This window comes from Callorhinus ursinus, unplaced genomic scaffold (assembly GCF_003265705.2).
Source record: "Callorhinus ursinus isolate GAN/ISIS: 27379988/994484 unplaced genomic scaffold, GSC_fseal_2.0 scaffold12, whole genome shotgun sequence".
Lineage (NCBI taxonomy): Eukaryota > Metazoa > Chordata > Mammalia > Carnivora > Otariidae > Callorhinus > Callorhinus ursinus.
The window spans coordinates 34,432,032-34,445,070 of NW_027397074.1; positions in this window are offsets into that span (position 1 = coordinate 34,432,032).

Sequence of the window (13,039 nt, forward strand, 5' to 3'; positions counted from 1 at the left end):
ATATCTGATCAGTCAAGGAATACGCAAAATGACCACCTGAACGTAAGGATATTTTGTGAATGGGACCCACGTGTCAGGCAGGACAAGGTAAAGAAAGGTCATAAAACAGGGCCATGCCCAGATGAATTATATTTTATTAGAAACTGAGGAGTGTGGCTCATTAAGGCAATCCAATTCTGTGCACCAGAAAGAAAACAAACTGAGGGTTACTGGAGGGGCAGTGGGTGGGGGGATGGGTTAAATAGGTGATGGGGATTAAACAGTGCATTTATGACACCAGGTGTTATATATAAGTGATCAATCACTAAATTCTACTCCTGAAACTAATATTACATTGTGTTAACTAACTGGAATTTAAACAAACTTGGGAAAAAAACAAATAATGGAATATAAAGTTGCATTATCTTATAATCATTAGTATTTTTAAAATAGTATATGAACAAGAACTGGAAGATATGATAAAATAACATTGTAGAATAATCTACAATGGGGAGTTTTATTCTTTTTCTTAAAATTGACTCATGCTAATGGATTTTCTTTTTAAATTATGCTGACTAAAGGTTGTACTGCCTGGGGCTGCTCTCATTCTGAGTTCCTCCATATTAGTTCCTATAATCATGTCCTGCAGGACCTAGTGGTGCCAGGAGGCTGCTCACGTTGTTGCTGCTTGTGTTGTATAAATTTGAAATGTGTTCTCACCCAGCTGGTCAAGTGTCATATCAGGTCAGTGAATCTGGCTGATATGCACACATTCTAAAAGCCTCGTAGTATTTCTGAGAAGGAGCTAAACTGCACATCTCTGTTTTTGAAAAATTTTGTTCTGCAGGAGATACAACACCTCAAGTCATTTGAAACTTCAAACTTACATTTATAGAGTCAGCGGTGTGGTCAGCCTTCAATAAAGAAATTGCTATTAGGAAAAATGTGTAGCAGAGACCCGTGGAAAGGACACATAAGAAGGCTCAGAGAGGAAATCCCTTTGCATTTCATCACTAGAGTCTCATCAGGAGATGTTACTGGGAATGGAACAGCAATAGGAAAAACAAGGAAATGTGCAGAATGTGAACAATTAAGAAAATGTCAAGTACAAAGGGCCAACCCTTATAAAGAATAAATAATTGGTGAAGCATTTATTTCTTCAGCACCCGAGGGGAAAATAAATAGAAATGGAAGAAATAGAAAGGAACTTGCTCAAAAGTGGCTTGGCAATCTAAAGAACAGCTGGATTTAATTCAGCTTTCCCAAGAAAGAGAGGAAAGATTTGGAGTTAACCCAACTTGTCTGTCCAGATTAATTCAGATTTCATACGTTCATTCATTCATCAACAAACCTCTACCAAGAAGCCACCATATAGCAGGTAGACAATGTGCCAGGCGCTGGGAGGCAAGTCCCCTCTCCAATCCTGGGCCTCTTCTCTGATTCTTGCCCTCTCCCATCCCCCTCCTCATTTGGACACACTAACCCTTCACTGGGGGAAAAGTGTGCCACCCAATTCCACACCTTTCAATTTTTAGAGCACCTAGAATAATATAAAGAAATAGAACCCAACACTCCAATTTTTAATGCATCAATTGTGTTAAAATAACTTTCTGGACACAGATTAGCCACTCCTGCCTGGGAGGCCACATCAACAAACTAAAACTTAGATAACTTTTGTGTCTCTGTAAATGCTCTGCTTGACCAGAAATGCAGAATATCCAGCCGACCAATAGCCAACGCCAAACCAACTCTGCGCTCCATACTTATTTTTTTGTTCCTTCTCAATCCAAGCAAGGTTGACTATATGGCCCCAGACAACCAGATATTTTCTATTTTTCTTTTCTTTGTTCTTTATTTTTTAGCCTTTAAAAGCTTCTTGCCTTCCACCCCATTTTGTAGTTCTCTGAACAGAAGCTGTTCATTTCATGAAGTGTTAAATAAAGTTTATTATATCACCTAAATTGTTGTCCTTAATCATTTATTAATGGTTGGAACCCAATCCTATTTCTTAATCAATCAATGGTAATTTACAGTATCCTAGCCCTTTCAGAATGACAGAGTTTCGTTCTGGCAGATTCAGGGTAAAAAAGAGCTGCTCCTAACGCCCGTTCCTTAGCCCCTAGATAACCCTCTCCCACTCATACTCATGCCTTTAACTTCAAGCATACACCCACATAATCATAACAGTACAATACAAACGAAGCATCAAATCTTTTAAGGAGACCCCAGCCTGATTCAAAGCCTTGGGTGGCAGCCAGCTAATTCCTGATACTTGAGATAAAAAAAAAAAAAAAAAAAAAATCCCTCTGGTATAACTCTCTTTTGTGCCAAGCTAGATACAAAATGGAAAAAAAAAAAATCCCTGATTTCATGCAAAAGTACACCTAACCTACTCAACCTTTAGCCAGGTTTTGATAACCCTTTTTCTAATAAAGCTACATATATAGAAGAAAAGAATCATGCTATGATCTGAAAGAATACATATTTAGAGTCAAATTTTAAAGTAATAGTTATAGTTGGCCTCAGAGGGATTAACTTAGGATACAGAGGGAGATGTCTGATTGCCCATGTTTGGGGCTGGCCCTGACCCCCAGTCCCACGATGAAATAATTCACCTAATCTCAAATGAGGACATCGTACTGTGAGTAAATCCAGATTCAGTGTTCTGAAGACAAGATCATAAAAGCATAAATATTAAGAGTTGGAAGGACATTCAAGTCAGAGTTGGAAGGACATTCAAGTTTCTCTATTCCAATCTTCTACTTAATGTATCAATTCTCTCTACAACAGTCTAGAAAAAATGGTCAAATGATTATCTCACAGCACAATGTTTTAAGTGACAGTGGTATTACTGGGTGCCTCAAATGATATGTATCCCCTTGGATTATTTTTCTCATGCTAATGGTAAATAATAATCTCGTTTATATTTGTAGATTCTGTATTCCTACATGCCAAGAATTTTGAAGCTCCCTTACCCTGTCTTTTATGAGATGATATGAGCTGGTAAACCCTTTGTTTGCTCAGCCAAACCACTCATACCAAGTAGGGAGAAAATTTACAGGAAAAAGAATATCACAAGAAGTAAATTAATATCCACTTCTCACTTCAAAAGTAAATAATCCATCTACATTAAGTTAGAACCATTCTTTTTATGTTTCCCATATAAGTTTATTATATAATAAAGGATATGACAAAGGATACAGATGAATACCCAGTTGAAGATACAGAGTGAGGCCTGGGAGGGTCCTGGAGCACAGGAGCTTCTATCCCTGTGGAATTGGAGTATGTTACCTTCCCAGCATGTAGATGTGTTGAGCAAACTGGAAAAGTTCTCCAAACCCCAGAGTTTGGGGATTTTTATGGAGGCTTCATCGTGAAGGCAAGGCAGGGGAGAGGGGGACATGGAGCTGAAACTTCCAAGTTTCTGATCATGACTTGGTCCTTCTTATGACCAGCCCCCATCCAGGAGCCCATCAAAAGTTGCCTCATTAGAACAAAAGATACTTCTGTCACCCAGGGAATAGCAAGGGATTTAGGAGCTCTGTGTCAGACTTTTATCACTTATGAAATTGCAAAGGTCTTGGGGCTTCTGTATGAGGAGCTGGGGTGAGAGACCAAATATTAGAACAAAAGATTGTCCTAGCACTCCCGTTTACAAGGGTTTAGGAGCTCTATGCCAGGAACCAGGGGGCAGAGACTAATAAATATTTATTATTTCATTCCTATCCATCTTTAAATCTCTATCTGTCCATCAATCCATCTTTATGTTGATGCATTTCAAAGAAAGTTAGTACATTGAACTTTCACTGAACACCTCAGCATTAATATCTCTGAGTTCAATAGTTTTTTTTTCTTTTTTGAGGTAAAATTTCCATACCAGAAAATGCAGATCTTAAATGTGCTGTTTGATGAATTTTGACAAATATATTCACCTGTGTAACCCAAACCTCTATCAAGATAGAATTTTTTTTATTATGTTATGTTTATCACCATACATCATTAGTTTTTGATGTAGTGTTCCATGATTCATTGTTTGCATATAACACCCAGTGCTCCATTCAATACGTGCCCTCTTTAATACCCATCACCAGGCTAGCCCATCCCCCCACCCCCCTCCCCTCTAGAACCCTCAGTTTGTTTCTCAGAGTCCATAGTCTCTCATGGTTCGTCTCCCCCTCCAATTTCCCCCACTTCATTTTTCCCTTCCTACTATCTTCTTCTTTTTTTTTATAACATATAATGTATTATTTGTTTCAGAGGTACAGGTCTGTGATTCAACAGTCTTACACAATTCACAACCATTCATATTGATTGTATATTGCCTTGAATACATATTATTCCCCTTTATCTCCACCTCCATTGAGAAGAATCATAAACTGTATATGACTGAAGAACTGGAAGATTCCTTAGAAACCATCTACTCTAGTTTCTGTAGAAGCAGATAGGGAGATCTAAAAAAAAAAAAGATACTGTGAAAAATGTTTTGGAAGAAATGGAAAGAAAAGGTGGCTATGTAAGACAAATGTTGGCTTACTGCAGAAATGGGAGCCGAGAAAACTGGGAAGTTCTATATTTGCAAATCAGCCACTGTAAACTAAAGGATACAATTAACAACAAAAGAGTTAATAATCATTTGACAAGCATTAGTGTATTTCACATGTATTAATTCATTTAATCCTCAAAATAATCCTGTAAACTAGGTTCCAAAACTACCTAATTTTAGAGATGAGAAAACTATGACTTAGAGAAGTGAAACTTCAGAATTTATGCCTTAAACTCTGTGCCATGACCATCTATATATACCGTGGTGTAGTACAAAATTCTGTTCTGAGATCCTGACAACCAAAGCAAAAAAAAAAAAAAAGGCAAAAAAACATTTGCTTTAGCAAATTAATCATCCAACAAATTAAATAAGTTATTTCTTCAAAAGACGAAAACTTGCAACAGCAAAATTCAGAACAAGTAAATTATGCAGGGCCTTATATAAGAAATAATGGACATCATAATGGTCAGTAAACATTGTACAACATTTCTTCATAGATGTATTTCTTGTATGAGCCTTCAATCAAAGCTGAGGACACAGTGTTGATCTGGAAGCCAGTAAGATATTCCACAAGTGAAAAAGGTACAAATAATGAAGAAACAAGCACAAGCGCCCTTCTGCTTCTGAAAGGGACTTTTTTCCTTTCTTACCCAGCTCAGTTTAACTTCAGAAGGAAGCCCAATAGAACAGAGAACATGCAACTGAAGAAAACATTCCTTGTGCTATTTCCTGTTCAGGAGAGAAGATGAGAATAAACCCTGCAATACAACAACCTGTTGAGGTAGCAACATACAAATTAAACCAAAAATCCTTCCTTGAGTGGGGTTCAGCTGCATCTGCGCCTGGGATTACTCTCCTCTTCCTTGCTTCCCTACCCTGTTGCAGTGCCAAGGGTTCTCCCACTTTGCCCACACATTTCTTTTCTGCATTCTGTGTGTTACTGAGTCTCCAACACGGGAGATCTCCAACACCAATGGAAAAGTCAGCCTTCACCAACCAGGTGCAGCCAATCATACCTTCTCTTCTCTTTCTATTACAATGGGAAAAAGTTCTCCTGCCAAGGCCCAATTCCCCAAATTTGTGTTCTGAATTCCTTCCGCTCCCATCTCTCAGAAATCTGTTTCACCCACCAGCCCATCTCTGTCATGACGTTCAAGCTCTTCTCTATAGGATCAGGCCCTAAAACATGCAAACATCACTTTAAAGTCCTTTTTTCACCCTGTCTTCTTCCAGGTACCCATCTAAGTCTCATCTCCCTGCCCTACCCAAGTTTCTTAAAGAGACATCGACACACTCTCTTGCTTACTTATCCAATGTTTAACTCGAATCTAAATTACTCTTGCTAAAATCACCAATTGTGGGTGCCTGGGTGGCTCAGTTGGTTAAGCGACTGCCTTCGGCTCAGGTCATGATCCCGGAGTCCTGGGATCAAGTCCCACATCGGGCTCCTGCTCTGCAGGAAGCCTGCTTCTCCCTTGGCTTGTGTTCCCTCTCTTGTTGTCTCTCTCTCTCTCTCTCTGTGTCAAATAAATAAATAAAATCTAAAAAAAAAAAATTAAAAAAAATAAAATCACCAATTGTGGTTGTTATTTTCCAAGGTTCTTTTGCAAGCATGCTGCTCCTCCAGTCAGAAGGTAGACTTTTTTATTCCTCCCCTTGGCTCTGATCCAGGCCTATAATCTGCTTTGTTCAATTTAATATAGTGAGACAGATGCCTGACCCCTTCACCTGGCAGCTTCTGCTTCTGCTTTTTTCTCTTGGAGCATTCTATCTCAGAAACTAGTCACCATGCTATGAGAACCCCAAGCCACAGGGAGAGGCCACCCACAGGTGCTCCCCTACCTCAGGGCCTACACTTCATCTGTTCACTCTTCGGAGAGGGCTCATCTACCTCCTGCTCCATCCCTGGCGAACTCCACTCATCCTTCAAGTCTAAAACTAAAGTTATTTCCTCAGAGATGTCTTCGTTTGAAATATGCCAACTCGAGTCAGGTACCAATATTGTAATTTGTCATCAAACACTGTATTTCCAATTCATAGTCACAATTTTTAAATGCTATTTTATTTTTATTTTATATAACAACTATTTTAGTGTTTGTCTCCCCCAATAAACATGAAATCCTCAAGTTTTCATTATTCACCATCATAGTAGGCAGCTTCTAACATGGCCTCTGATGATCCCTAACCCCTGGTATTCACACTTTTGTGTCATAAGTGTGGGCTGGACCTAATGACTCACTTTTAATCAATAAATATGGCCAAAGTGATGGAATATCACTTCCATGATTAGGGTGTAAAGACTATGACTTGTGTCTTCTTAGCCAGTTCTAACATATTGGCTTCTCAAGTTACACACTTTGATGAAGCAAGCTGCCATGTTGGAAAGACCCAAATGGTAAGGAACTGGGGGCAACCACTGGTCAACAACTGAGGGAAAAAATCCTGCCAACAACTACGCATCTGGGCTTAGAAGTGAATTTTTCCATGAGATGACTGGAGCCCAGGGAACACCTTGATTGCAACCTGCGAAGTAGAATACGCATCTAAGCAATGCTCAGATTCCAGCCCCACAGAAACTGTGAGATAATAAAAATGTGTTTTTTAGGCCTCTAAATTTTAGGATATTTTGGTATGCGGCAATATAATCACTGTGTCTCCTACAACCAAAAATAGTAAATATTAGTGGTTATAATATTTGAGACAGTGTTCTAAGCACTTAGAACTAAGGAGGTAAGTGCTATTATTTTCTCAATTTTACATATGTGGGAACTGAAGCAAAAAGATTAAGTAACTGCCAAAGATCACTCAGCTAAGTAAGGGTTAGAGTAGTGCTTGGTTTAGGTACTCTAAATATTTATCAAATGAGTGAACAAATACATGTCTCTATTACTCTGCAAACTAAGAAAATTAATATTTTGGGGGCCACTAAAACATCTTCAGCATGTTAGCAAACTATGAAATTAAATCAATGCATATGTAATGACTCTCACTGTGTACTAGTACCTTTAGGTCCTGTGGTTGACATAAAATATAAAATATGTATCCCTTAATCCAATGTACACTGTAGATATTATAAGTACTTGAGGGTTACATGTTTATTGGGAGATACAAATACTATACTATTTACAGTCTAGTTAAGGAAATCATGCAGTAGAGTCTGATCACTGACCATGATTTATGGCATGAGATTTACGGCCAAGATATGTGAATCTGACCATTTTATTGACCCAAATTACCAGCTTCAGCTGTAAGCAAGTCATTTCTTCACCTTGAATAGCTAATGGGCATTTTATAGGATACCTCCTGGTTACCCATTTTGTGTCCTGCTGTATAATGCCAAGTCCTCCCAGTTTCACACTTGCAAGCTGGGTCATGTGATTCATGCCAGATGATTTCCTTGGGCTGACTTAGGCGTGATTTCCAAATAAAACAGTTCCAGAATATGGCTTTACTCCACAGACTAAGACCAGCCTGTTCACACATCTTTACCTTATCCCTACTTGAAATGAAAATGAATTCCCAACAGTGATCATTTCAAAAGTTTGATTTGAATAAAATAGAAAAGGGTAGGACTAAATTCTTAAACATTAATCCTATTTTACCTCCGGAGGTTCTATGGGTGTTCACGCAGTAATGTAATAACAAATATGCTGATATGTGTCTAAAAGGAATGTTACATGACCATGAGTCATTATGCCCATCACTTTAAGGTTGTTTGGGTAGCTGGCAGGACGTAGTGTGTGTCTCCAGAGCATAAAATTGGCCTCAAAGTAGGTGGGGCCTATGAAAATCTTGATGTAATATAAACATTGTGTTTCTAAACTATTTACAAGGTCACCCTCACCCTACATTTGAGGTCAAATCTACCTCTGAGAGGTTCCATATGGGTTTCTAGAATATTCTTTGGGTTTCAGCACTTTTGCCATTCAATTAATTTCTGACGTGTGTGGAAAAGGCAGCATAAAGTCATCAAAAGAGCACTTAGCTTGGAGTTCATCTGTGGGACTTTCTTTCAAGTCAGTTCACTGGGTTTTTAGTTTATTCTAAAATAGGAATAATCTTAGACCTATTTTCTCTTAGGGTTAGCCTCCTCTCCATAGTTTGATGGAATTCCCAGTGGTGAAGAAACCAGTTCTTTGCAGTATCTCTTTGGGGGCAGTATCACTCTCAGAGACAGCATCAGAACTATCACCCCCATACCCACTCCAACTTGCTCAGAGATTTTTTACTATCCATGCCTCCCCTCACATTACATCCTGGTAACTTCAAACCTTCTGGAAAATAAAATATAACTCCTCTCTTCCAAAAGTTAAAGGACCACTGCCATTAATAACAAAGCCTAGGATTATCAATCCTTTAAATATAAATCAGCCATATCCCTCACCTCCTACACTACTACTAAGAAAACAGGTTTATTCCTACTTACAGTTGAGGATGGTTTAAACTAATAATTGCCTACAATGGCAATTAATATTTATTAAACAATACTTTTATCTTCACAATAAACCTAGAAGTACCCCATTTACCAGATGAGGATTCTGGAACCCAGAGAAGTCATTTTTTCCAAGGTCATATAATTCATATTAACAGAGTGAATATTTGAGCCATGCTTCCCTAGAGCAGAGACTTAACCACACCTGATTCTAAATTATGGAAACATCTTCCACTTTTCAGTCTTCTAGTCCATGCCAGGGGTGACTCTGGCTTAGGTGTAAATCAAGTCCTCAACTACCTTTTTCCCACCCCAAGCATCCACTCCCTTCCTACCCTCCTTTAAGTCTGTTTTCTAGAAAAAAATCAGTCAGGAAATATAAGTCACTACCTTGCCTCCCCTCAAAGAAGTTTGCCTTTAAAACACTTTGTTCTTGACAATGAAGATGGTTTCAGTGTACAGTACCTATCGCCAACCATAACAAGTTGATTACCTTAAATAACTATAGCTTTTTGTATGTCAAAAATACCTTGCTTTATTTTTCAGCCTAACACTTTCTCAGATAGCTGCCATTAGACATCTGTGAGCAAATAAAGAAGGGAGAATGAGATAGGAATGTGTACACATGGCAGAAGATTTTTCTTAAAGGCTCTGAAAGCACACCATACAGAATTGCTGATGCCACTTGTGGTCTTTTGCCCAAAGGTAGCTCTTCTGTTCTTAAATAAGGAATGGAAATTGCATCCAAACCTGTTCAATTCAGCCTCATGAATAACTTGGGACTTGAGAGGACACCCAGAAGCAGATCAGTAAAAGATGTTTGACATCCTTGGGCCCAGCACTACCTCTTTGGAGAAGAGGGAGCACACAAATGAACACAGGAAACAACTGAGGAAAATGTTGTTTGTTAAAGGACAACTAAAAGTAATTTTCAATGATATGGTATGCCAAAATAATTAATTCAGGCAATTATTGCTGTATGAGATCCAGACAGTGGAAAAATAACTTTATCTTATAGAATTGGGAAGAATTACCAAAAAGAGGGCTGACTTGGTACAAGCATGGAAGGATGTGAAGAGAAAATAGAAGCGTTACAACTAGAGAACTAAACATAATAGCGCAGAAGTGAGTACAAAAACCTCACCGGGTTGAAACAAAGCATCTGTGGTTCTTTCTCTCTGCTTGTTCTGTTACTCCGTGAACACTCACTGAGTTTCTATTTTGTGCTAGACACTGCTCTAGGCATGAGGAGATTGATGGATGAAGGCCCTCCATTCAGAGAGCTTATATTCTAGTGGTAAGAGAGATACATCAAGAAATGAAGGAATAATATAAATTCTGATAGTGATAAATGCTATGAAAACAAAATGGCACAATGGGATAGAGAGTTACCAGAGGAAGCTGTTATGAGCTGAACTGTGTCCCCCAAGAATTTATATATCGAAGTCTTAGCCCCTCACATGACCAAATGTGTCTGTATTTGGAGATAGGCTATTTAAAAGAGGTAGTTAAAATGAGGTCACTAGGGTGTGTCCTGACCCAATATGACCGATAACTTTATAAGAAGAGGAAAAGAGAGAGAAGACCATGTGAAGCCAAAGGGAGAAGACACCCATCACTGAACCAAAGAGGGAGGCCTCAGAAGAAACCAACCCTGCCAACACCTTAATCTCAGACTTCTAGCCATCAGGACTGTGAGAAAATAAATTTCTGTTGTTTGACCACTCAGTCTGTGGCTCTTCATTAAGGCTGTCCTAGCAAACTAATACAGAAGCCTATTTCAGGTACTACAGTCAAGAAGGGCTTCTCTGAGGAGATGACAGATAATATCAGGGCTGTAATCTAAAAGAACACTGTCCCTAATAGAGAAAAGGACATGTATAAGAGACCAGAGACAGAAATGTCCAAAGACAGGAAAAAAGCCAGTATATCTGTGGCACAATGAACAGGAGTGTGTGTGATAAATGCTGTCTCCTGGAGAGCACAGACATGTTCTCTCCTATTTCACAGGGATGGTATACAAGTACAAACAATGGGACCAGGAGTAGGGAGTATTGTTCTTAGACAGAAACTGAGACAACCCATCATTAAAGGGGGGCAGGTAAAATATGTTTGAGTAGATAATGTCAGTTTTATCTCTTTTTAAAATAAATCGTGAAGCAAAGTCATTAGCTAAGGAAGTTAGAAAAGATATCACCTCAATCAGTGGGAGAATGGAGGTGTGAGAGAAGTGGGTAGGACTGACAGTTTGTGCTGGGTGCCCATTTGAGATCAGTGGTTACAATTTGAAAGGAAGAAAGTCATCACAGTTGCTTGATTTTCTCTAACAATGCTCAGCTATTAGATCACATTCAGAGTAGGCAGAGTTGAGTTTAATCAGGCTTCTTATGTGGCACATGTGTATGACTGGGGACAAGGAAGTAAAGGGTGTTTTCAAGAGAGTGGTGATAGTATCAGGCCAAGGAATCCACTCACCGCCCTTCTTTCTTTCTATGAGGGTTTGGCCTGCTAAGAGCTCCAGTAGCTGGATAGAATGAGGCCAAATTATGAAAAGTCTTAAATACCCAGAATGGAAAGTAGATTTGATCTTGGAGAAAATGAGTAGTCCTTCATGATATTTTGAACAAAGAAATGATTTAAAAAAAAAAAAAAAACCTAACATGATTCATAAAAAAGGGAAACCAGGAAAAGATCTTTCCTCTCTTGAGATTTCAGGATTTGTAGCGGTTTATTTACACCTGGGTTTATGCAATAGGACAGCAATGCTATCATTAAAAAGCATCTTAGCAAACCCATTTTATCCACTGTGCAAAGTTTAGTAAAGAAAAAATAATGAAATGTGATTCCCATATTCTAGGGACTTTTCTTATAAACATGATGACCAGCAATGATGAATTTTCCCAGAAAATTTCAAACTCAAGTATTCTTCCATTGTCCTAAATGATACCCTGTACTTGTTAAACCACATGCCTTCATTGTTGTCTCAGAAAAATATGATTGCCATAACAACTAGACCAAACACACTGACATTAACAGAACAAAGACAAATCCAGATTAAAACCTTATGTAAAAGAGATCCCAGAATATGGTCATAGGCAGTTTACTTGTTAAAAAGTCCACCATTTCAGAATCCTGAGGTCCCTTCAAAAGAAGGACAACTGGCTTGGTATGTTCAGACCAACAATTGCTCCAAGACAGATTCTGTCTAAAAAGTTAAGGAAGAAAGTCATTGCTCAACTATACAGGGTATTTCTGGGAAAGAGTCAAGATATACAAGCTCAATTTGGGGACACTGGTTGGCAATGGAATGGGAAATATGATTCTAACTATATTTATTAGATCACTATTCAGATCAATATATCTTTTAGGATATAAGCCAAGCTGTCGTAGCAAAGAGTCCCCAATATCAAGTGGCTCAAACAGAACAGGAGAGGTTATTCTTTCTTATACCAGTCTGGAAGGAGATAGCTATGTTCTACAAACTCATTCAATGTTTCAGGTTCAGTCCATTATATCGCTCAGGGGTTCTCAAATGTTTTGGTTTCAGAATCCCTTTACAATGAAAAATTATTGAAGACCCCAAAGAGATTTGTTTATATGAGTAATATCTAATAATAACTACTGTATTTGAAATTAGAACTAAAAAATATTAAAATATGTGTTTAATTCCTTTTTAAAAACCATGATAAACTATATGCTAATATAACTAACTTATGTTATAAAAAATAACTATCTTCAAAAAAGTAGTAAAAAAAAGCAGCATTATTTGATATGTTTGGAAAGTCTCTTCAATGACCAGCTTAATAAGAGAAGAGTGATGATGATGATGATGATGATGTTCTACATTCAATCTAGTTCAGGAGGTTGTTTTAGTGCAAGCATGTGAAGAGAGTCTAGCCTCACACAACTAACTATATAGCTGAGAAAGGGAGGAGTATTTTAATAGGCTTTTCAGATCACTGTGAATATTGTTCTTTAATACTACACAAAAACTCAAGTAGTAGTTTCTTAAAAGTTGCAACATGACATCTGAAACATATCCAAAATCTTTTCATACTCTGTTACATCAAAATCCACTGGTGGTG